Source organism: Planococcus citri, chromosome 2 (assembly GCF_950023065.1).
Source record: "Planococcus citri chromosome 2, ihPlaCitr1.1, whole genome shotgun sequence".
NCBI classification, from domain to species: Eukaryota; Metazoa; Arthropoda; class Insecta; order Hemiptera; family Pseudococcidae; genus Planococcus; species Planococcus citri.
Window position 1 is genome coordinate 60,409,450 of NC_088678.1, and position 23,384 is coordinate 60,432,833.

The 23,384-nt window shown below is 35.0% G+C and overlaps 1 protein-coding gene across 4 annotated transcripts in view; it reads right to left on the reverse strand.

The window, feature by feature from the left end:
- zfh2 (Zn finger homeodomain 2) overlaps positions 1 to 23,384 on the reverse strand; it is a 247,387-nt gene that overhangs the window by 217,945 nt on the left and 6,058 nt on the right. The window contains exon 1 of one of the 4 annotated variants that reach the window (XM_065351951.1): positions 15,950 to 16,479. The exons of the other annotated variants lie outside the window; for them this stretch is intronic. The gene's annotated coding sequence lies outside the window, so the exon portion shown is untranslated. Of the gene's footprint in view, positions 1 to 15,949; positions 16,480 to 23,384 lie in introns of those variants that run through there. 4 annotated transcript variants of the gene reach the window in all.

Genomic DNA, 23,384 nt, shown 5'->3' on the forward strand with positions numbered 1-23,384 from the left:
TCGGTACTGTCTTCGTGTTCTCGGATTTCGCACGTGTATCGAGGGGAAAAGACTTCTAGTCGAATATTTTGCCAGCAATCGGAACACAAAAACGAAGAAAACAGAGCCAAAGATGTTTTGGTGATGACAGCGAAGAGAGAGAGGAGGGATAAAACAATTTTTTTGCCATCTCATCTCCGGTGTAAAAAAGTATAGTCTACGAAGACAGCTCCAAGGGTGTAATATCTCACTAAATGACTCCAAATAAGACCACTTTCGACTTTCGTGTTCTGGACTTTTCACCTGCAACAATAATTCACCTAAATACCCCTTTTACCTGATACTTATGTATTCTCAAAATTTCCTACCCAGCTCATCCATCGACCAAAAAATTATCACCCAAAAATTGTCTCCCAACAGTTCGAATTTCGAACTCAATATTTCGCATCACACACCCCCTCCTCATTTCTTCATCCACCTAACTTCTTCGTGTTCCTTTCCGTTCAGTATTTTCTTTACAAATCACAACCCTCTCAATTAATCACCCCTCCTGCCCTCTTCCGGTATACCAAAGACATCGTCCATTTGTCGCGCGTTTCTAATCAACACCTCGTCATCAACGCGCTATCTTTCGACAAACAATCCTCTCACTTCGCTCGTCTCGTCCATCGCCATTTCTTCTTTCGACCGAGCTGCTGATTTAATAAATGATGCGAAATTTCGCGTCCGCGATTCCTTATTAGCTCGGATGAAAAATAAATGAACGTCATTTTTCAATAATAAAAGGCCGAAGAGGCGATGGCGACGTGTACACTGTTCACCTCCGCCCAGCCATCCGAAAGCTTCTCTTTTTTCTTTTTCCATTCAACTTCCGCGTGTAATTATTAAGAGTTCGCTAACAAATGGAGCAGCTTTATTTGTTCCACGCGGCGAATTTAGAAATTCCTTCTTTTTTTCTTCTGTTTCTCTCTACTATATAGTACGTAGCACTTTTGGTCTTATATATTTTCGCTGCCTCGAATTAATACACACACTGCCTTCTGCTTCACCAAGCCCCCTCCCAACCCTGCCCTATCGTCCACAAGTACCATGACCATCCGAATACTGTACATATTTCGCACCGTTATATTATTGCACCTCTTCCTCGCTGATACACACGAATACCAGTTTAATACAAGAACGCAACCGAAGAAAACTCCGACTGGGAAAAGATAACGAATGAGGTTTTCTTCCTGCGTACATTCCGCCTTTTGCTTCGTTTTCTTGCATCTTCTCGCCTTCTCTTTCGCTCTTTATTTTATTTATTAATACGTAGGTACAACGAACCTTATATATTTTCAGTTCGTATGAACCGAACTTATTAGAATTTTGTCTTTTATGAAAAATAGAATACTTTTCTTGTGTCCTTCAGACCTCAATGTAAGATCCCCTCTATCATAATTTCTTCAGTTTCAAGAAAAATTTGCCAAAAAATTGGTCTACTAAATCAAAACCACCAAAAACCTTGCTTATTTTTCAATTTGACCAGCCCAACATACAAATCTGAAACGTTACGTACCTTCAGCTCGACAAACGAAGGGGCCATTCGTGAATATATAAGTACAGACACATCGACATACGCACACCACATACTGGCTCAAACAATCGATAATTCTTTAGTACATTCAACTAGATTAATCCGCATTAATCATGAAAAAGGGGCCGAATGAGAAGGTCACCAACGTCCGCTTATACGGTATATCCATCATATCCTTATTTTTCTCTTCTCGCACGTTACTTTTCCAACTTCCCCCTTCCATTTTGATCAATTAGCCCGAAGTTATACGCTGAACTGAGGGTTACTTTCATTAACGGTATACAGATGTATGGTACTTTTCGCGATAATTACATATACTGATGCTCTATATGGTCTCCTTTTGCATCAATCGAGCGTATCAAGCTCCTGGAACTATCGTTGGTTCTGATTTTGTGTTCAAGAGAGGGAAAAAAATGGAACAATGTACGAAGAAGGAAAGCCCTTAAATTTTGAGAGCAGTTGGGATTTCTTAAAAGGAGGGGCAATGGTTTTTAAAATACATACCATAGGTCATCAATGGTAAACCATAAGTATGACGAAAATACCTATTAGTTTTTTGAAATTATTGTTATTTTTTCACATGGGTGTCTTCCTATCTGTCCATTTGTCCAGTGTCCATCTGTCTGTATATTTGTCTTTTTGTCAAATTTCAGCAAAAAGCAGGACATTTTAGCAAATTCCTTTTTTTAATTTTTGCCAAAAAAGTTGAACTACAAAACATTTGGCAACATTTTGATTGAAAAAAATCTATGTTTTTTTTTTTGGTAATTTTAGACCAAAAATTGAGAATTTTTGCAAAAAACAAGACTTTCTGGAAATTTAGCAATTTATGACAAAATCGACCAGCAAAAAAAATGCCTGAGAAAACGGTTCGAAATCGATTCAGATGGTCGAAAATATAGAGCACACATCAATTTCAGCTTTCTAGGTCAATTTGGTGAAATTTCAATATTTCCGAATTTTTGACCCTAATTTGATTTTCAACTAAAATTCGAAAAATGCTCGTTATCTGAAATTTTGGTTTGGTGCTTTTTTTTCAAGCTCCTTCAAATTAAACGTTGTCCGTTTGAAAAAAAATCCGTCGTTTGAGATACCCTGTCTCCATGGTTAGTCTTATCTGAAAAATCATCAATGGTTTTACGACAAAGATTGTGCCCATCTATACATGAATCATCTCCAATTGTTCATCTCTCATCAAATACATGAACCCTCCAGTACATTCAAAGAATACCTAACCCACATCACTTGAAATTTTCCAACTGGTAATAATGCTACAAATATGAATATACATTTCACATTTCGCACTCACACAGAGGGCTTTTTTTTCCTACTTCTTCATCGCAACAATAACTACGCAGGACACATCACTCGAAGAATTCGCTATCGCGCAATTAAAAATCAACGCACGCTGTTTAAGAAACAAAGTATAAAAAAACCAAAGTAAAAAAAGGTCATCCCTTTAATGAACCCTTATTTTGCTTGTTTTCGGATGCGCATGGCGGGCGTACATCGTCCTCTCGTCGTTATTCGTTTCGCCCATGCTATACGACGACGACGCCGGCCCACATTTTCATACCGATACTCGCCTGCAAACCAGCACGTAGAGTACCATCTACGCCGAATATTATATGCAAATTAAAATCGCGCGCTGCAAAAAACCCTCGTCAGCCAATGAAAAAAGCTCTAGCGTTACGCAAGCAACAGGTAATCAACAATTGTCGTCTCAGCAGCATCTTATATACGTATCTACGTATGCTTGCTCGCTCTCTCTCTCTCTACACAATATTCTCTTAATTACCTCGTTTATACTAAATCTATTTGTATATCCAAAAATATGCACATATATCTCGACACGATCTCGTAGGTAGGTAAAAATACTAACTAAGTACACGGTAGTCGGTGGTGGCGAAGAAGAAGAAAAAAATACACAGTGACTATCTCTCCGCCTACTGTCACACCAGGTCGTCGCAGATCCTCGCTCTCGGGTTCCTTGTTCTTCGTCGACGTCGTCAAACCATTGGCATCGTTAGTGCCCAACTCCCATTAACCCGATGATGGAATTTAATCAAGCACATATACACGAAATGTTGATTAATTCGCTTCATTTAAACGCTACGGGTGTTCCAACGTGATATACACACATTTTCTAAAACACGCCGAGACAGAGTGAGACAGACACAAACATTCGCTCCTCATCGCACACACAACCACAAATTAAAAGTAAAAAAAAATAAAAAGGATACGCTACACCACTAATTTTTTTTTTCTTACCTCTCTAATATATTCAACCAACGAACGCAGCATCAACTCGCGAGCTAAGACTATTGATAGGTTAAATATAAAATATTCATTAAGTCGACAACACATTTGATGGTATAGGACGACACTCTCGTACCTACCTATATGTCCTTGTATATGATACAACAAGAGAGGAAGAAGAAGAAGGCAACGACGACAACTAGTAAATACATTTATCTAAAATAATCACTATCACCACTACCATTACCTCCGTCAACCATTGCATTGCACTTGTACTACGAGTACACAACTGTAATATCTTCTAATACTTATATCGAGAATAGTACTTCTCTCTCCCCCCTACCTACCCCCCTTCTCAACCCTTCTGTCTTTATGGTTATCGTTTTCTCATCAGCATAATTATTCTGAATTCGTATATAAACCCAAGATCTGATGTACCCATCTATATGTATGTGTGTGGTGAATAAATGACATGTAAAACGATCGACGTGTTTAGTATATCTATATCGTCATATCTTCCTCTTCCTCCGTCACAATCTCTCCTTCCACACTCTCCTCTCCTTTTTTCTCCTTCGTACTTCCAAAACATGAAGGAAATTTTACATGATGTGAGGCACGTCGTCAAAGCACGTATTATGATCATCGATTAAGAATATCTAAATTCAAAATGCATTTAGGTATAATCGTCGGTGGCAAGTTTGATACCTCGTGTGTGACTTTTTTTCAAAAAATGTTTTTTTTTGACAAATCCAATGATGTAAAAATGTCATTTTTGAAGAAAAAAGTCACATACGAGGTATCCAGATTTGACAATTTTCTTGCTGCTGCATCAATTGCATTTTTCAAGGAGTTCAACGGTCCTGCAAGTCCTGCAAAAGAACTTGAATTACACATTTTTTGAGAGCTTTTGAGTTCAAAAGTTGAATCAAACAAATAAATTCCTCCCTGCATAATTTTTTTTTCACTTCTCAAAAGATGAATTTTTGAAATTGAAAGTTTTTGGCCTCACTTCACTCGGGCTCGTTTGGTTTTCTTTTTACAGTCAACATTTTTTTAATCATTAAAATTTTGAAATTTTTCATTTGGGATCCATTTTAAAAATATTCAAGGTCCCTCCTGCTCGCAAAAAAATTGTAGAGATCTACGGTTTTCCAGGGTATTTAACAAAACTCCCAGACAAAAAATCATGACTTTTTCATGACTTAATTTTCACATTTCTACTGCATGAAAATATCCCCTTCCTCCACCCCTCCCTCCAAAAACAAAAATGAATTACCTTGAAATTGCGAGAATTTTTTTTTTGTAGGCAAGTAAGTAGGTATTTCAGTTTTTTCATTTTTTCATTTTTTAAAACTTTTATGGACTTTTAAAAAAATTGTCAAGTGTGTTTCGAGCCAAATTCATAACTTTTAAATGACTTTCATGATCGTTAGACACCCTGTTTGCGCTATTTCTCATCGTCTGATGACCAATTCATGTGAAATATAAAAAAAATTGATCACTCTTCGTGAAAATTTTGGCTGATTTGGCATCGAATGGCCCTCTAGTTTCTTGAAAAATGCCACAAAATCTGTTGAAATGAACTTGAGTACATATTCACGTATTCAGAGTACGTTAGTGATCCACTTCACCAATTACACATAAATTTTCCGTCAGATTGGACGGATTTCAGGGCTCTTTTCAAAAACTGGAATTTTCAAAAACGTTTCAAACCATCTCCAACTGACTCAGTTTGTTGAAATTAGGATATAAAGTGAATTTTCACCAACTTTCATTGGGGAAAATTTTCAAAAATCTACTGGAGGCTTTGAAACTGCTCAAAACTATTGAAAACAGGAGGAGATGGGTCGAAAATTGGGTGCTCATCAAATTTATACTTTATGGGTCCACTAGGTGACATGTCGATTCTTCTCTCCCATTTTCGAGCCAAATTTGTGCTTTCAAAAATCTACCAAAAACCGAAAAATGAAACTCAACATACACAACACAATTTTGTATCGAAATGAATTTTTTGATATTTTTGATTTTTCGTTACCTGCTATGAAAATTTTCTCATTAATTGGCATATTTTTCCATCCATTCATGAAAAACTTTACAAATTTTCACGACTTAGTCGAATATTAGACCTTATAGTCACATTTTTCAGGCCACGAAAACATCCAAAATCCACTCATTATGTCACAACTACCACAAAAACGTCGAAGAGTAAACTCAATCCATCGATCAAAATATATACGATCTCGCATCCCTGTAATTTCATTATCTCTTCAAATTAGTCTCTTACCTTTCATACGAGTCCATCACCATACTCAAAAATTAAACTCGCTCATTAATATTACCAAATCCGAAAAGACTACACCTCCCCTAAGTTAATCAAGTTCCTACTTGACCGGCAGCATGCATCCAGTGTGGCGTCATTGCACCGGGCACGAACCTCATACGCCCGAAATGCCCCCCTCGAGGCAAATACGTACGTCGAAGATGCTGAGGAGGCACACACGACGCATATACTTAGCTCACCAGCGTACAGTTCGATCCTCCTCTGCGCCTAGATTACCTGCATCCAGCTATAAATCATCTCCGAAAAATACTCCAAACGCCCAAACCGATCGCTTAATAAAGACTTAGTAGTATGGTTAGTCGATAGTAGTAGATAGATTGTGTATATGCATAATACATGCATACATATCGAGGAGGAAATTAACGTGTGGTAGAATGGCGTGGCGTGTGCGCAGGGCGCGGCGCGGCGCCGACACACGACGGTGTAAAAGTTGTTGCTGGAAACGGCGGCGTTAAGAAAAACGAACTAACGAAGAAAAAAAAATATATACAGAAATAAAGCCAAGCCAAGCCAAAGCAAGCCAGCCTAGAAAGTGAGCCGACTACGACGACAACGTCGTCCTTCTTCTTGGTTTTTATCGATCGGATAAATACACACTTTTTATGTACACATATAAAATGCTGATGACGACGACTACGACCATCGTGCTGGTGATAATGATGATGATGAATAATTCGATGATAAACTTGGTATAGTTGGTAGCATGCTTATCGCAGCTCAGCTTTTCAAAAGCTGAATCGAACCGCACCGTACAGCGGACATGAAAGAGATGGACGCGTGTACCGCCCCGAAGAATATAATTAAAAAGTTTCTCAGTATGATTGATACGATTAGACTAGATATCGTCATCTTTCTCTTTCTCTTCCCCTAACCCCATCTATTGGTAAAATATAAACCAAAAGTACACAAAATTAAAAGAAAAACGAATCGAATTATGAAAATTTCATCATAAAAGAACACACAACCGACCCCTCAACGTCCACGTCAAGTTTACCTTGCAGAACTATACACAATATACCTATAGGTCTCCAGTTCTCTAATACTACTTCCAAATAGAAGAAAATTATACCGCTGTGTAAGTTAATTTAATTTTTCTACATTATTTCTCCACAATAATATATACCTATGCTGAGCACTAAACGAATAAACCGTAATAACTATATAGATTTATACACACGAGAAAGGAAAAAAAAATAAAAAGAAGGTGGAGGTAAAAGCCCAACACGCTAACACTCGCGGGGTCGCGTCGCGTCGCTCGTCCAACAAATAAGGTACATATTACGAAACCGACAATTTAAAACTGTGTGTATTTTTGTTAAAACACACGCCGCCTTATATATAACGTTCGATAATACTAGATAACGGTTTTCTTTTTCTTTTTTTTTCGCTTTTCTTTTCTTTTCCCCTGCCCCCTGCCCCTTGCCTTTTCTTACGCACCCTTTCTCGCTCTCTCATCAAAGGGGATTCCGAAGTTCATTTCTCTGTTTCGTTTTATTCTTCCTCCTTTTTTTTTCAATTATTTATGACGTTTGGAAATGGTATAATTGACGCCTAAAGCTCGAAGGTGGAGTACTTATGCGTTTTCACAGCGCTTGCTTGGCACATCAAACGATAAGGGTTCTAAAGGTCGATGATGATGGAAGGAGAGGGGGACGATCCACGATTGCGATTTCATAAACCACTACTTATAAATACCATACTAGGAAACAAAATAAAATGATATTTAAATACGAACGAATGTTGAAAAAAAATCAATATTTTGTTTGTGAATTTGAACGAAAAAAATGCTCGTGTCAAATTATTATCAATTTGATAATTTTTCCATGTCATTTGAATTGAGCTTATTTCAAAATTTTATGCAAATTCGATCATTTTTCGAGGTTACTTTCAATTAAAATACTTCCATTGTGAAGGTTCGCTGAAAATTTATAAAAAATTCAACAGTTTTTCGTAGTCGTAAAACTGATTATACTTGTCCTTTCACAAATTTTCAAACTTACGAACTATTCAATTCAATTTTTCAATACAATCATATCTACAAAATTTCTTCGATTATATCTCATTAGAAAGAAGACAGAAAAATGAAAAATTCAGCGTAAATTCTGCCACCGCCGAGTACTTTTTAGAATCTTACAAACAATCTGTAAGACCTCCTGAATCGTTTTATTCCTTGTATCGGTTTTTGAATATTTCCTGCATATTTTAATAATCTAAAAATTAAAAGAGATCGATCAAAAAAAAATACATAGAACGAAAGAAGATTAATTTTCCAAGAGAAAAAAGGTAATTTTGGCCATACAGGCAAATGCCAGTCCTCAAGCAGAGGACGGTTCAAAAATCCCAGTTTTCAAAGACTATAGATATTTGGAAGTTATTATTGGACCTTCAGCAGGAGGCGGAAAACCTGATTTTTCATTTCGAACATGATCGATCACAATTGCAAGGATTGCAAAAAAATCGATTTTTGATTAAAATTAATTCTTTAGTAACTTTTCCCCAAAAAAAAGAACATTTTCTACTTAATACTTGACCAAATAGGTCAAAAAAGAATACCATGGAAATGCCTTCACAGTGACCAACATATCCAAGTTTCAGCAACCAAGGTCATCCCTTCACACCTAATTTTTTCATTTTTCCAAATTCCAATATTTTATCACCTGGGGGTGGAGGGGTTGAAGTTGACAATATTTTTACCATCTCAAATTTTTTAATTTCAAATTTTTCAACTTGTTTTGAGCGTTTTCAATGAAATCACCACCATAGGTACTTTTTCAACACAACTGCTCTGAAAAAATGCAAATTCAAGGTGTCTACTATATCGAAGAAATGAAATAGGATGACTTTTTGATAGCTTTTGGATAATTATTAATAACCAAAAAAATTCCACTTTTGGACGACTTTTTTTAAAATCACGTAGGGTTGAAATTCAACTTCGATGGGTGATTTTTATACAATTTTTCATGCTGATCACTGGAAAAATGATGAAAAAATGTTATTACGTCAGGATTTTTCACTATTTCAGGGTTGATGACACTATCCCTGAAATTCTATCTATTTTTGGTAACTTTCAAGTGATTTCTATAATAATTTTACGATTTTCTTTAGGTAACTTTTATGTGATTTTTTTCACGATTTCATTTCATTTCAATATTTGACCAATTTTTGGAATTTTTTTTTATAATCTCAATTTTTCCAGTATTTCGTCAATTTTCAGCCAATTTAAAAAATTTTCAGTTCAAAAAATTATCAAGCAATTTTCGTGAAATTTTGCACATTTATTTTAATTTTTTTTCACCAATTTGTGGTAATTTTCATTCAACATCTGGGACGTCAATTCGTCAATAATTTTTATAACCGTGTTTCTTTAATTTTAAGAATATTTCAACGATGTTTTGTAAAAAAGGCCAATCTGCATTTTAAAAAAAAAATCACTCAGGGCTTGACTGCTTAAAAAGCTAGAGTTGTAAAGCTAAATGGTCTAACTGAATGATGCAGTTTAGCCCTGATACAGTTTTGCCCCTTCCAAATTCACCTGGGGGAAGGGTCCAAATTCGCAACTTGAAATAAAAATATGTCACTAATGTGCCTTTTTCAATCTTCTAACCCTATTTGACCTTTCTTCAGGATCGAAAGAGTCGATTTATGGGCTACTTCTTGCGTTTTTTTGACCTTCAGAGCAGCCTGCAGAGTGCAGACCTCCTCCCGAATTGACCCAAAGGCCAATAAATTTGCAACGTATGACAAAAATTTCTTTCATGAGTTTAAAAAAAAAAAAAAACAACACGAGGCCTAAGGCCTCAAACGCTATTATGTTTGAATTTCCCTGAAATTCGAGAGCAATATTTTCAAAATTCTTCATTTTTTTCAGAAAGTGGCGTCTCACATAAATTGTTCTAGTTTTTCTTCAGCAACATCCTCCTGTATGACTCTCTACCAACCACACAAATCCATCAGCCCTGCATTTTCTCGCCCACACCACCTCACACACTCATAAATTCCTCATACCTATATCAACACAACTCATTCATAAGAGGAAAAAAAACAATAATAATTGAAAACACAACCAATAACCATTCTCTAGACCATTTAACAAATTTACGAAATAATTCGCTCAACAGACTCATAATCCAGATACCCAGCTAGGTACCTACCAATCTAACCTATCTACATCTAGACTATATTATAACACCTCGAATATGTATCTATGAATTTCGCTCCAAAATATGTAAGTAAGTATCTAAAACCGTACTATTTTAACAAATTATTGCACAATTTTCTCTCATTGGCTCATAGAGTTATTCAGCAGACCTGTTATGTATACCGTACCGATTTCATTCGTATTATAATAATTTAGATCGCGGATCATTTTTCACGGTTTATTGAAACGAAAAAAAAACACATTGTAAATAAAATCATACGTATCTTTTATTTTTTTCCTTAAAAAAAAAAATAATAATAATAAAAGAAAGGAACACATTCGCAGTGTATGATTTTTCTACCATTCCTGCCTGTTTTACTCGCACCTTCTTCAATAATATAGAACAATACCGCTTCATCGTGTATCTAGTACGAGAATATATTATCGCGAAAATGACCAATATAATCGTCGTAAATAGGTGTTAAGATTATACTCTACGTTCTTTTATCCTCATCTCACGCAGAAGAGCAAAAAACCGTAGTAATAACGCCAATAAAAAGGAACCTAATGTACTCGTATAATACACGAGACGAGAGCAAAGTGAATCGAGAGAGAAACTCGCATCTTCATATCGAGATCATATACCCACCGCCAGTACCTCTAGCTCTACCTTGGGTCTGGATAAATCGTCGGATATTCAGTCTGAATAATACGAGTAGGTATTATGTCCATCCATTATCATTTATTTATTCGCAAACCGATTCTAATTTTCAATTAAAATCATTACGAGTAGATCTGTGCTCCGCTATATTCTACTCGCATTAAATTATCCGTTAGTTATATTACCGCACGTGAAAGCAAAAAAAAAGGAAACTTGGTCGTCGCGACCTTTATATTTTTACGTTCCTTGGAAAAAAAAACTAATTTCCAAACCATATACGAGCAAAATAAATAGCACATAAAACACCGACGACGATATCCATAATTAAAACCCGAAAAACGAATCAAACAGAAAAAAATTAACTCGAACCACACACACGCGCTCATATATAGGAATCCATTAGTTACACGGATCTGTGGCAATTTTGGACTTCTTTCTTATACGTATTACCATACATCTATATCTAATTTCGTCCTCGTCTACCTCTTCGCAATCGTCAAATATTTATTTTATTAATTTTATAATCAAAGTTAAACGTGAAACTTAATCGAAATTTAACACCGGTAATAAATCTACTTTAGAGCGGTATACTTTGAAATCGTAAATTCTTAATTACTCGAAGGTTTTTCTCTCATTTTTTTTCTCAACCTTTTCCAACGACTACGTCTATTCTCGTACTTCTCTCGGAAAGCTACACGAAGAGAAGAATTATATTCAAATATTCGCCGCCGCAATCCATCTCCTTATAGTCTTCGCGACCAGTCACATAGAGCATAATTTATTCGACCAAGACCGACGATGAAAATTAATTCGATTAAATAATTACCTACGTATAAAAATATCTCGTACTCTGTCTCTCTCAGTCTTTCTAACTCTTTCTAACCAAATACACCAGGAATTTATTAAACGTGTACCTAGTTTTTTTTTTTTACCTTCATTACCAGTTTTTTTTCGCAAATACCCACAACTAATCTGACTGCGAACTCGATGACTATATTTTTAAGCAATTAAAATTTCATGCTGCAGTCGTCGTTAAATGCTATGTAAAGTTGTACACACATTTATGTGTAGGTAGAATCAGGTACACGATTTGAGCAACAACAAAAAAAACCACCAACAACACGTTGCCGATGCATTTATCAGCCAATTTTCTAAATAGCGAATAAACCGTTATGAATATATAATTTTTTAATTTCTTTCGCGTTTCTTCTCTCCTCTATCTCATACGAAATTCTTTCGGAATTAAAATCAAGCTAATTACGTATTGGTAATTTCGTCTAGTTCGACTACGTCGAGCCTGAGCCAAAAAAAAACCAGCCAACTTGATTGATTTTCTGACTGCATTTTTACAGTGTATCAAAAAATACACCGGATTTATTGAGCAGGCAGTAGATATAGATGGATACTGGGTTTCACAAAAACGTGCCAATATTATACAGAAAATTCCCTCATTTATTACCATTTTCCTTCTTCAGCCGATCGTGATGTCATAATTAATCCCGCAAAGCAACGCAACCTATACTTTGATAAGACCTGTACACAAATTTAGATCGTTCTGCTAAAAAAAAAAGACTTTCGACGAGGTATAATTTATGTGCATCGGTGTAGTTCGATCCGAGAATAACCTAAGAAACCTATAAAATGTCTACCATTAGTTGATCAAAGATGCGAAAATTCCTCTTAATCGAGAATACTAATTTAGTCTGAGAGGAAAAAAAACACCGAAATATTCGAAGTGGTGAACAATATGAAAAAACTTGTTAATTACGTTTTTAATATTCTCATTTTAAGAAAACCGAGAGAAAAATAAAGATAAGAAGATGGAGCACATTTCAACTATAAATTAATTTATGCGAGGAATATTTTGAAATGCTAAATAAGAAATCGTAGGTAGGTATGCTCCTTTTTAGAAGAATTTTTTCATAAATTTGATTATAAAATTCGTCAAATGGAAAATTAATAAATTAACATTGCCAAATTTAGGCGACAAAAAATCAAAAAAAAAAAAAAAAAGACGACCAATCTAAGAACAAGATTCTCAGCATCAACCGTTAAAATTCAACTTCATTTCATTGGGAATTTTTCAAATATATCGAGAATCCACGTTGTTCGATCTGTGTAATGATTTTCAAACTAAAAAATTCGATCTGCAGTTTTGAGTCAATTTTCCAGTGAAAATCCCAATCTAATTCATTTTTACCTAAAATCGAAAAATTTTGAAATGTTGGCAGATTTTTGTGATCCGTTTGTCGTCAAAAATATTCAAAAAATGAATGATTGGAATTTGACTCCAACAAGTATATTATTTTATCGATTTTTTTTTCTCAACATTTTTTTTTCTTTTTGCAAATTTTCTAAAAACCACATCCCCCTTCGTAAAAATTGAATTCATCAAGCAAAACAAGCAAATATTTTGTTGAAAAAAATAAGAATTTCACAAATAGAAAAAAAATCTTCTTTTGAATAGTTATTTTTTGAACAGAGAAGTTCATAAATTTTCATGATTTCTGAACAATAGTATACATTTTTTCGACCAATGAAACCTCCCAAGAAACCTTTTGTTGAAAATTTTCGATCAATTTTCATCAAAAAATGTTCTCTTCCTAGGAAACTCCAGTTTGAATTTTTGCCAAAAATTCAGAAACTGGAATTTTAGGATGTAGTTTTTGAACCCTTCTTCGTCACTCACAAAATTTCTAAGAAAAAATGAATGACAGAAACTCCATCTCACTAAACGTAAATTTTATCGATTTTTTTCCTAATCTTCAAGACCCTTTTTTTCAAATCAATAATTAAATTTCAGTAAGCCACGTTCTACCTCCTACTCGTAAAAATTCTCAAAATTACCACACAAAAAGCTAGAAATAAACCAGAGTAAAACAGAAGGCATTACAAAAAAAAAAAATTCTTAGAAATTATTAAACAAGAATTACAAATAAATTCAAGCAAAACAAACATGGAAGAAATATCAAAAAAGTTGAGATTTTCATAACTTAATTTAACAGTTATGTTGGAAATATTTTTTAAGAGAAAAAAATCTTCAATGTTTTCACGATTTTTGAACGAAATTTTCGATTTTTTCGAACGAAGGAAACTCTGCAAACAACAACAACAATAATAGAGCTTGTATCAGTCGCCTCATAACTCTTTCTTTTCATTCTTTTTTCATGGAAAATCTTTTTTAAAAAATTTCTCATTGATTTCCTAAAAATTTAAAAATTTGAAAAAAAAACTAATCCTTGCAATTGCATACTTATAATCAGTTCACAAAAACACTAATTTGACAACTTTTGCAGTTTTCAAACTGTTTTTTTTTATTCACCAAAAAATTCTAAAAAAATACAGCATCAAAAAACCACAGGCGAATGGCAATTGATAACGATGTCATTTCATTGAAAAAAAAAATTGGAATTATACACAAGTACAAAACAATTTTAAATGTAACTCTATAAACATCACAATTCCACCACAAAATTTGAAAAAATAAAAATAAATACGCTCAACAATTTTTTTTATTGCGGTCAAAAAATTTTCCAACAAAACGAACCTGATAATATAGGCCAGTAACTCAACACTAACGCCCTTTATCGATTTCTTTCTCTATTTTGAATTCATTATACACACAGTTCCATATTATTACACTCATCCAGCATATTGCATTAGTTTAATAGGCTAACAGCTTTGAAAATGCTTCAAAATACTGCTCAAAGTTGAAAAAAGTAGTCTCCAAATAAATAAAAAAAAAAAAAGCTATTCGTTGTTTGCACTGCAAAAAAATTCATTATCATTTCTAGCCCATTCAAATTCTTTCAAAATCATTTTCCAACAGTTTCAAAATTCAAAATCCAACCCCCACTTCTCCCCAGCTCAAATAAAACCTCCCAAGATCTACACCTCACATTATTCGATCCAAACATACATCACACTCTTGGACATCGTCGTAATCAAAAAAATAATAAAAAGAACACCTCCGTGTACATGTTCGTTTCACTCTACCTCCCTTTCTCTCTCGTAAATCACCTCTCAGTTCGACATTTATCACTTCTTTACAATATTCGTTTTTCGCCAAAGTAGGAGTCATCACCCTCTCCCAAGTCCCAAATCCTCTGGAGCTCGACAAACCGCATACACGCGAGTTCATCTGTCTCCTCTCGACCTCACCTTGCCTCAGCTCTCATCGTAATCGCCACCGTTACGATAATTTCTCGACTACGAGTATTTCGCCAGCAGACGACGACAGCGACATTACCGAACCTATTAAAATGTCAAAAATCGTCCATAATTTTTTTTTATAATCTCTATACACGCGAAAAAAAATAACAGCAACGGTGCCTCTTTCCTCTTCCCTCCTCTTGCCACCTTCCCTTAGATCTGCGAGTTTCGATCGTCGTCGATCGTCAATTTAACGTGTGCTCGAGAAAGTATTCCTATACCACCTCAGAGAGTCATACATATAAGTACATACATAGTATACTTAGGCATACACTACATACGTACTAGTGCCCCCTCCTCCCTCTCTCGTCCTGTCTCAGCACCTTCATCATAGGAGACTGACACTTTGTTCTTCTAATTGCCGCCGTTCGTCGGGTATTTTTATATTTATATATAATAAATTATCATTATACGCGCGAGGACCCATATACATGTATGTGCTTCTTCGCCACAACAACAAATTACTGCACCTTACACGCTGCCAAGTAAATTATCGGTAGATAAGTGAGTAATTTTTAGCAACACCGCGTAGGTAACAACATAAGTAAACTTTCACGTATAGAAAATTTCGCCAGCTCTCGTCATCTGTCTTAGCAGCTTAATTGCCTCCCCCCGCTCCGGTTTCCACTTCCCAGCTGCCCCGAAGTACACGGTCAATTACTCGCGATTCCTTCATTTACGTACTCGTCGACGTGTAAGAACCAAAACACTAAAAAAAAAGCATTAAAACGACCTCGCATTACCCGAAAATAAGCAAATCGAAACAATTTCTCAAAAACTTACTCGACAATATGCTAATAATATCCACCACACATACACCACAACCGGTTCGTCGAACCGGTAAAATAGCACTAATGAAAAAGCTCACTAAAACGCCGAAAAAAAAATCAAATCAAAAACAAATGAAAAATAGGAAGAATTTGATCAACTCGCGATTTCGAAAAACCGCCGACAAAACACACGATCACGATCGAAGGAAAAAAAATCACGAGGAACTCGAAAAACGCAAAATTATAAACTACACGATAAAATATAAGTAAAAACGATAAAAAGAAGAAAAAAAATAGATAGGAATGAAAACGAGACAAGAGAGCTTAAAAATTAAAAGGAACTGTAAACCATAGCGTTTTTAAAAACGTCCAAAACTATATACGAGCACAAGACGACGACGACGCTGTGAAAACCGTCTTTTCGGTTGTCGTAACTTTTCTCGACGCGAAAAAACCCTCGAAAAACCGCCGTCGACTTCTTTTTCTCGCGTTCGCGTATCGTCTTTTAGTATGGTACGTATGTATAGTACGTATACTAAGTATACTACTATGTATATAGGGGTTTGGGTATATGGAAAACACCACCACTACGATGACGACGACCGACGCGATATGGTATTACAGCGTCGCGGCGCTGTTTTGCATGATTCTCTCTCTTACTTATTCGGAACGACAAAATAAAAATAAAAAAAAAAAGGAAAATAAAGAGGGAGGGAAATTCCTCTCTCTTCTACGCGCGGCACGACGACGCGACGAGGTGGGGATATAAGGAGTTTTAAAAAAGGATAGAAAACTCGAAAATTACTGCACTTAAAGCGAATAAGACACACGCACACATATACAAACTAAGCTCGCTACAACAACCACCACCGAAAAAGCTGGGCCGAGTAGAGGTGTGATACTTAATAGCAGGGGTTCCTAAAAATACCCTCGTTCGGGCGCCAATTTTCGCCATCGTCGACAAACCGACGAATTATACTACTCGTGTTGTCGTCTTCTTTCTTGTTTTTCTTTTTCTTATTCCGTTATATGTACTCGTTTTATTCCTTTTGCATTTCATTTTCAAACGAGCTACAGCCTTTGTTTTTGAGCATTTTTAGAGATCTCGTCGCATACACATTTTTTTTCTCGATTAATTTTTTTCGATGAGGAAGACAGGAGTGGGAAGAAATTATCGCTAAATTATCGCTCGGAATAAAGGCACCACTGTATAGTAACATAGGTCTGGGTATATTTTTATTGCAAGTTTTTCTCTTTTTCGCTTCTCTCATTCGCAAAGGTTTTCTGGATTTTTTTCCCTCTCGCTTAATCGGTTCCGCGTTTTAAACCTGCTCTTTTCCGCTTTATTTTTTCGTTTTTCATTTAATGGCCCGTTGAAGTGTGACGTCGTAAGTTGGTATAAAAATAAAGGTGTATTTTAACGATAAATTTTCCGAGATAAGTTTTCTCATCTTTTCTTCTTTTTTTTTCCGACGAATAATTAGAATTTATTTTTTGTAAAAAAAATACGCCGTATGGGCATAGTAATTTTTATATTTTTTTAAAAATATGTTTTCTTAGGGATTTCATTTTTTTTTGGCGATGAGGGAGAGGGGAGGGATACCAATTTGGAACTTTATATTTTCTTTTTACAACGTTTTAAAATTTCTTTACCAAAAAAAATTCCATTACTAAGGTATTTTTGCCAAGCTGACTTCAAGAGTTTTTTTTTTTAGATATTTGTCTGCGTTGCTGAAAAATTACTCGTAACTTTAAAGAAATGAACTCTGAATGAGTACATTGAACTTGGAAGTGAAGCAATTTGAATTCCAACAAAAAAATTAATCAAAATGATTATAAAATAAATATTGTAAAAAGTGAAAAAAAAAATCCGCCTACTTAAAACAAAAAATAATACGATTTCTGAAAAGAGCATTGGCCTGAAACCCTCTCACCCAAAATTTCAATCACCCAAGTTGATTTCTTCGAACGTACTTCTTCGGTAAAAATGAAATGGCTTTTCTAAATCAAATTTCATAATTATCGACAGTTTCAGAACAGCCAACGCGATTTTTGTTATCCAGGCAAAAATTTGGAGGCTGAAAATCGAGTTCTGGATCATTTTTAACCTGTTTCCTTGCTAAATTCACAATTAGGATAATTTCCAAGTGGACACCTGAGTGTATTTCATTGACCATGTTCAAATTTTTTAGTGAAAAAATACAAAAATAAGTAGCCTACCTCATCAAAAATTGCTAGTCAACAAAACATAAGCTCGAGGTTTGCACACGGTAATCATATCCGTCGCGATTAAACTCGTTAAAAAAATCCAGAATACGCCAAAGACCGATTTTGAGCTGCTCAACAAACTGACTTTGGCGATCTCTGGAACAATTAAAGAATCCTGGAAAAATCTAAAATCTCATTGGAGACGTCAGAATGGCCAGAAATATCGTGAAATCTGAAAATAGATGATTAATTTTCGCTGAGAAACGGTCCTTTGTGCGAATTTCAAAAATTCATCCACTAATCTAAAATTTTTGATTTTTCAATTTTTCCTTTCAATTATGCTGGTCAAAAAAACACCCGAGGAGTTTGCCTAAAAATCGTCTAAATTGCAGATGAACTCGTCGAATAGGTCAAAAATAAGCCAGAACTTGATTTTCAGCTGCATAAGTTGATTTTTGCATCGTCTGAAAAAATTCAAAAATCGTGGAAAGATCGAAAATTGTGCTGGAAGCTCCAAAATGGCTGAAAATGATAGAATTCGGTTTAGAGTTGACCATATCAGCTTCAGAACTGACTTTCATCGATTATTACTAAAAAAAAAAAAGTATTTACCTTTAAAAAAATTCAGAAAATTGCATGTTTTAAATTTTTCAAAAATTCGTCAAAAATTGAAAAATTTATTGAAATTCAGGTAATGGCTTATGGAGGTTTCAAACCATTCCCTTTTCAAAAGGACAAACACCTGGCGTAGCTTTCGTGTTAATATCCAATTTTGAGATGAAAAAGATTTGGGTAATCCTTATTTTGAAGTTCCACTTTTTCTTACGCTTCTACTTCCTAAAACATTCGATTTCAAGAGAAAATAATTCCTCTTTTCACATTTTCTAAAATTCAAAAGAACTGGTAGCAAGTACCTACCTCTTGAAGTCACAAAAAATTTAAAAAATATTGTTTCTAAGAATTTCAATTTTTCGGTCATAATTTCTTGAAGAAAATTTCTAATCAAACAACCTTCCTCTCCCCAAGCAATGTTTTCTCTTCTGCAAAAGTCCAAGTAAAAACAAATTTAAAAATATAATTTTGAAAAAATTTTCAATCTCCGTAAAAAATTTTAAAAGAAAAAAAAAATCTCGCGGTTTCTAAAACTATGCCATTCTAACAGTACAAAGTCCCCAAAGTTTGGGGGAAAAATCTGAAAAGTTTTATTTTTTATGCAACCTTCCTCATCTAAATTTGCCAATAATTGCCGAAAATGTGCGCATTTTGCTAAAATTGTCAGTCTTTCTTTTTGCCAAAAATTCAATTGTAAAAAATTATCGTTTTTTTTGCAAAAACATCCAAAAAGTTTTACTTTTTTCCAAAAATTGTCCGAAAGTCATTCTAGCTTTTTAACAGTTAAAAGGTCTCGTTTTTTCACCTAATATCGCCAAAAGTTTGAAAAGAAAACAAATCTCATTTTTTGAAAAAAAAATGCTTTGCTTTCAATTTTTCCAAAAAATTATGCAGAAGACTCGCTTAGGAATTCCTCAGAAATTGCCAAAAAGCAGTCAATTTTTTTCCAATAATTCCGAAAAAGTCCTTGCTTTTTGTTGAAATTGTAAAATTGCTTTTCGACAAAAATTGTAAAAAAAATTCTCTTAAAAATAGGTTGTTTTTTTTTTGCAAAAAATTCCCAAGTTTTACTTAGATATTTATCAAAAATTGTCCTAGTCTCGCTTTTTCGCCGAAAATTGCAAGAAAACCATCACTTTTGTTAAAATTATTATAAGTCTCGTTTTATTTCGCCAAAAATTGTTTTTTTTTTGCCAGAAATTGCAAAAGTCCTTATCTACTTTGCCCCCAAAAATTGTCAAAACTTTTCGATTTTTCATCAGAAAGTTTCTTCAAAATATACCTAGTTCAAATTATTTAAAATTGAAAACTAGAACATTTCAATTCGTGTAATATTATTTTTTTTGTGATTTTTTTCATGCATTAAAATTTGAAACTATCGATTGAATCTCTCTTAAGCAATGAGGTGATAAGGCAATGTTAGAATTTTATAGCAACTTTTCGAAACAATGTTGACAGCCAAAGAAAAAAAAATGATGGCTCCCCACACTTTGCCATTTCATGAATCAGCTTCACCCCTCTCTTCTCCTCGCAAAACATCAAAATGTCATTAAAAAAAAACTCCACTCAACATTTTTATTTCTTTCACATCACCAAAACGAACTAAATTCACTGCAGGCAATTTTCAATCAAAAAAAAAATATATTTTCACAATCCCGTCACAATTTTTTTCATCGAGAAAAAATGCAAACTTTTCCGACATTTTACAGCGTTCGAAAATTTTCAAAATTCACGTAGGCTGCAGAAATGAAAGCAACACCCACAACACTGAAATTTCATCTCTGAAAATTCCACATTTCAACGTCAAAGCGTCCACCATTCATTCTGAACTTCCTACTCGGACATCGCCGCCGATCAATCGAGTCCTTTCTGCTTTCCTTCATCTAAAAGCTCTTAATTCGAGGTACGCTTATAATCCTAATTCCTTTTTCAACCCCTGTGTGTGTTGTGTAGTCCTCCTGCAACACGCATACATTGGCTTTTTTCGTGATTAAACTCGAAGGCGAAATTTGTCTTTCGATAAAAGTCTGCGAAGCGAAGGTCTACCGTACCATCGTTTCTTTCACGCGTGGAGAACACCTCGTAACATTTTCAAAATTACGACCAAGACGACAATTGCATCGCTCCAAACGTTAAGATGGATGAAACACGCAATAAAACAAAAACCCCCGACGACAAGATTCTCTATACACAATCGGTAGGTATGTTCGAGAGTAATTTACTCGTACAATATACATACATATAATATATGAGCTGGCACGATGGAAAAACGCGTATCGTCGACCGCAAGTGGAAAAATTTTAAGACACCCTGACCAAGAGGGTAGTTTTATCCCTAATTAATGTGGAGGGCGCATGTACGACGCCACAAAACCGACGCCCTTAATGAGTTTCTTTAGCAGCAGGCTGACGCTACAACAGATGATGGTGACACAGTGTATAAGGTTTTTCACCACATATATACGAGCAACTCACTAATACAACTACACCCTCATTCGGCTCGTATGGTATCTACACAGCGAGCTTTTATTCGTATGGTATATATTTGCGATATCATCGTCATCGTCGTCCTCGTCCTCATCCTCATCCTCGTCCTGCTGAACCATGTACAGTACACAGCTCGTGCTCGTATTCGCAAAAATGTGTATATTTTATATAAAATCGCCTCGTCCTTGGTGTTTTTCGCGATGCTGCGACCTTTGCGGCTGCCTTCTGCCAGCTTTTAGCCTATTCGTCGCTGTTAGCATTATTTTAACTACAGCTGATACGATGAGGAGGATCCATATTATGGCGAAGTTATTATATGAATGAGAAACGCCACCGTTAGTGTCTTCTTCGCAGTCGCGACCGCGCGCATATTCAAAAAACTTTACACCCTCTTGCGCCAGCCAGGGCTGTGGAGTGTGGATGTCGCCTCCTGCACACTTCAGCTTAAATTCGTCGTTAGCTTGCGCCTGCCAAACGTGAAACGTTCACGGTGCCCCTTAAACAGCCTTTTTTTTAACCCCACCAAAAAAATAAGGTAATTAGCATCGAGCCTGTATAGCTCGGGTTATGCATTTTTCCCAAAGGTATCTCGAGTTGAGCCATGTTGCAGCTTTATAAATCTGGATAAAGTAATCCGGGTCGCGTGTGCGGCTTCTGTCCCTTTTTATTTTCCTAGAATGAAGGTAAGTATTACAAATACTACGATGATCCACTACCATAATTCAAAAATACACTCAAAATTATCAAAAACCATACTCACGACCTAGCTCAAGGTGAGAAAATCGTATACCTGTTCGTCGCCGTTTTTGACCAGCCTTTCTCTACACCCTCATTCATCTTGTTACAAGGACATCGCGATGAAATCCACACGACCAATGTCTTTTGAAACTTACATACGCGGAAAAAAGACGTAAAAACCGACGAACGAAAAAAAGGGGTGAACGACGCGCGAGTTATTCTTTCCTTGAAAATAACTATTTTTGACGTGTCTGTTACATAAAGAGAGAGTTAAGGCAGTAAATGATCAAAAGAAATTTACGACTACCATGTCCGCATCGCATCTCTTCTTCCCTCATCTCATCACGGTGGCTTCTTTTACTGTATATATTTCGACGCGTTGTAAATATTATTTCGTAGCTACAGTGTGCAGCTCATCGTCGAATGACTAATTCGATTTACGTGGCTAATTATGAATTCTATCGTAAAAATGATCTAATCGGAGACTGAATTAATAGAGATTTTTTTCTTTTTTTGATGGATGTCGTCAACTTGAATTTCTCGTTCATCACAGTGACGTATTGTGAGGTACGCGGAAGGATGCATATTCTGTGGCGGATTATTTGAATATGCGAAGATTTTCTTCTAATAGTAAATAAACGTTAATTTTTTTAATTCGCTGTAAGCAAGACTAGGTATAATTACAAAAAATTAAAAAAATAACTGATTAAAAGTCAATTTCGAAGAAATCATTGCAGTGTATTTTCCTAGACGATGATTAATGAAATATAAGAGTAAATTATTTTTGAAATCTTAATAACGAAGAAAAAATTATCATCGAATTGAAAATAAACAAACGTAACACCAGAATAGGATGAAAATACTCGTACCATGATAATCGAATTTTAACTTATGAAAATTGATCATTATTGTTTTGGTTCTTTATGGAAAATTTTTTTAATTTCGTTCTGACACTGATAACGTTATTTTTCAGTAAATTGTTCAACAGAAAATAATTTTATTTCCAAAGGTACCTTATAGGTATGAGGGAAAAAATCATCTGAGAAAAAAAATGCCCACAAAGGGAATAAGAAACGAATTTCAACGCATTCATCAAAAATAACACAAATTCAACAATGTAATAAGTACGTACTGAAAGTCAAAAAAATGACCCCAAAAAAAAAAGAAAATAAAGCTCATTGTCAGACATGAAAAAGAAAACTGAATAAAAAGAAACAAATATCTACCTAATCATTCTACCAAAAAAAAATTGAAAAAATAATAAGGTTACCTCAAAAAAATTGATAAATTGCTACTTTTAAAAATGTTACGTTCCTTAGATTTTATTATTTTCTTTAGTCTCTGGTTATTTCAATAATTTTTTTGATGAGTTAGGAAGCGGGGAGGGGGTAAAAATACTAGATA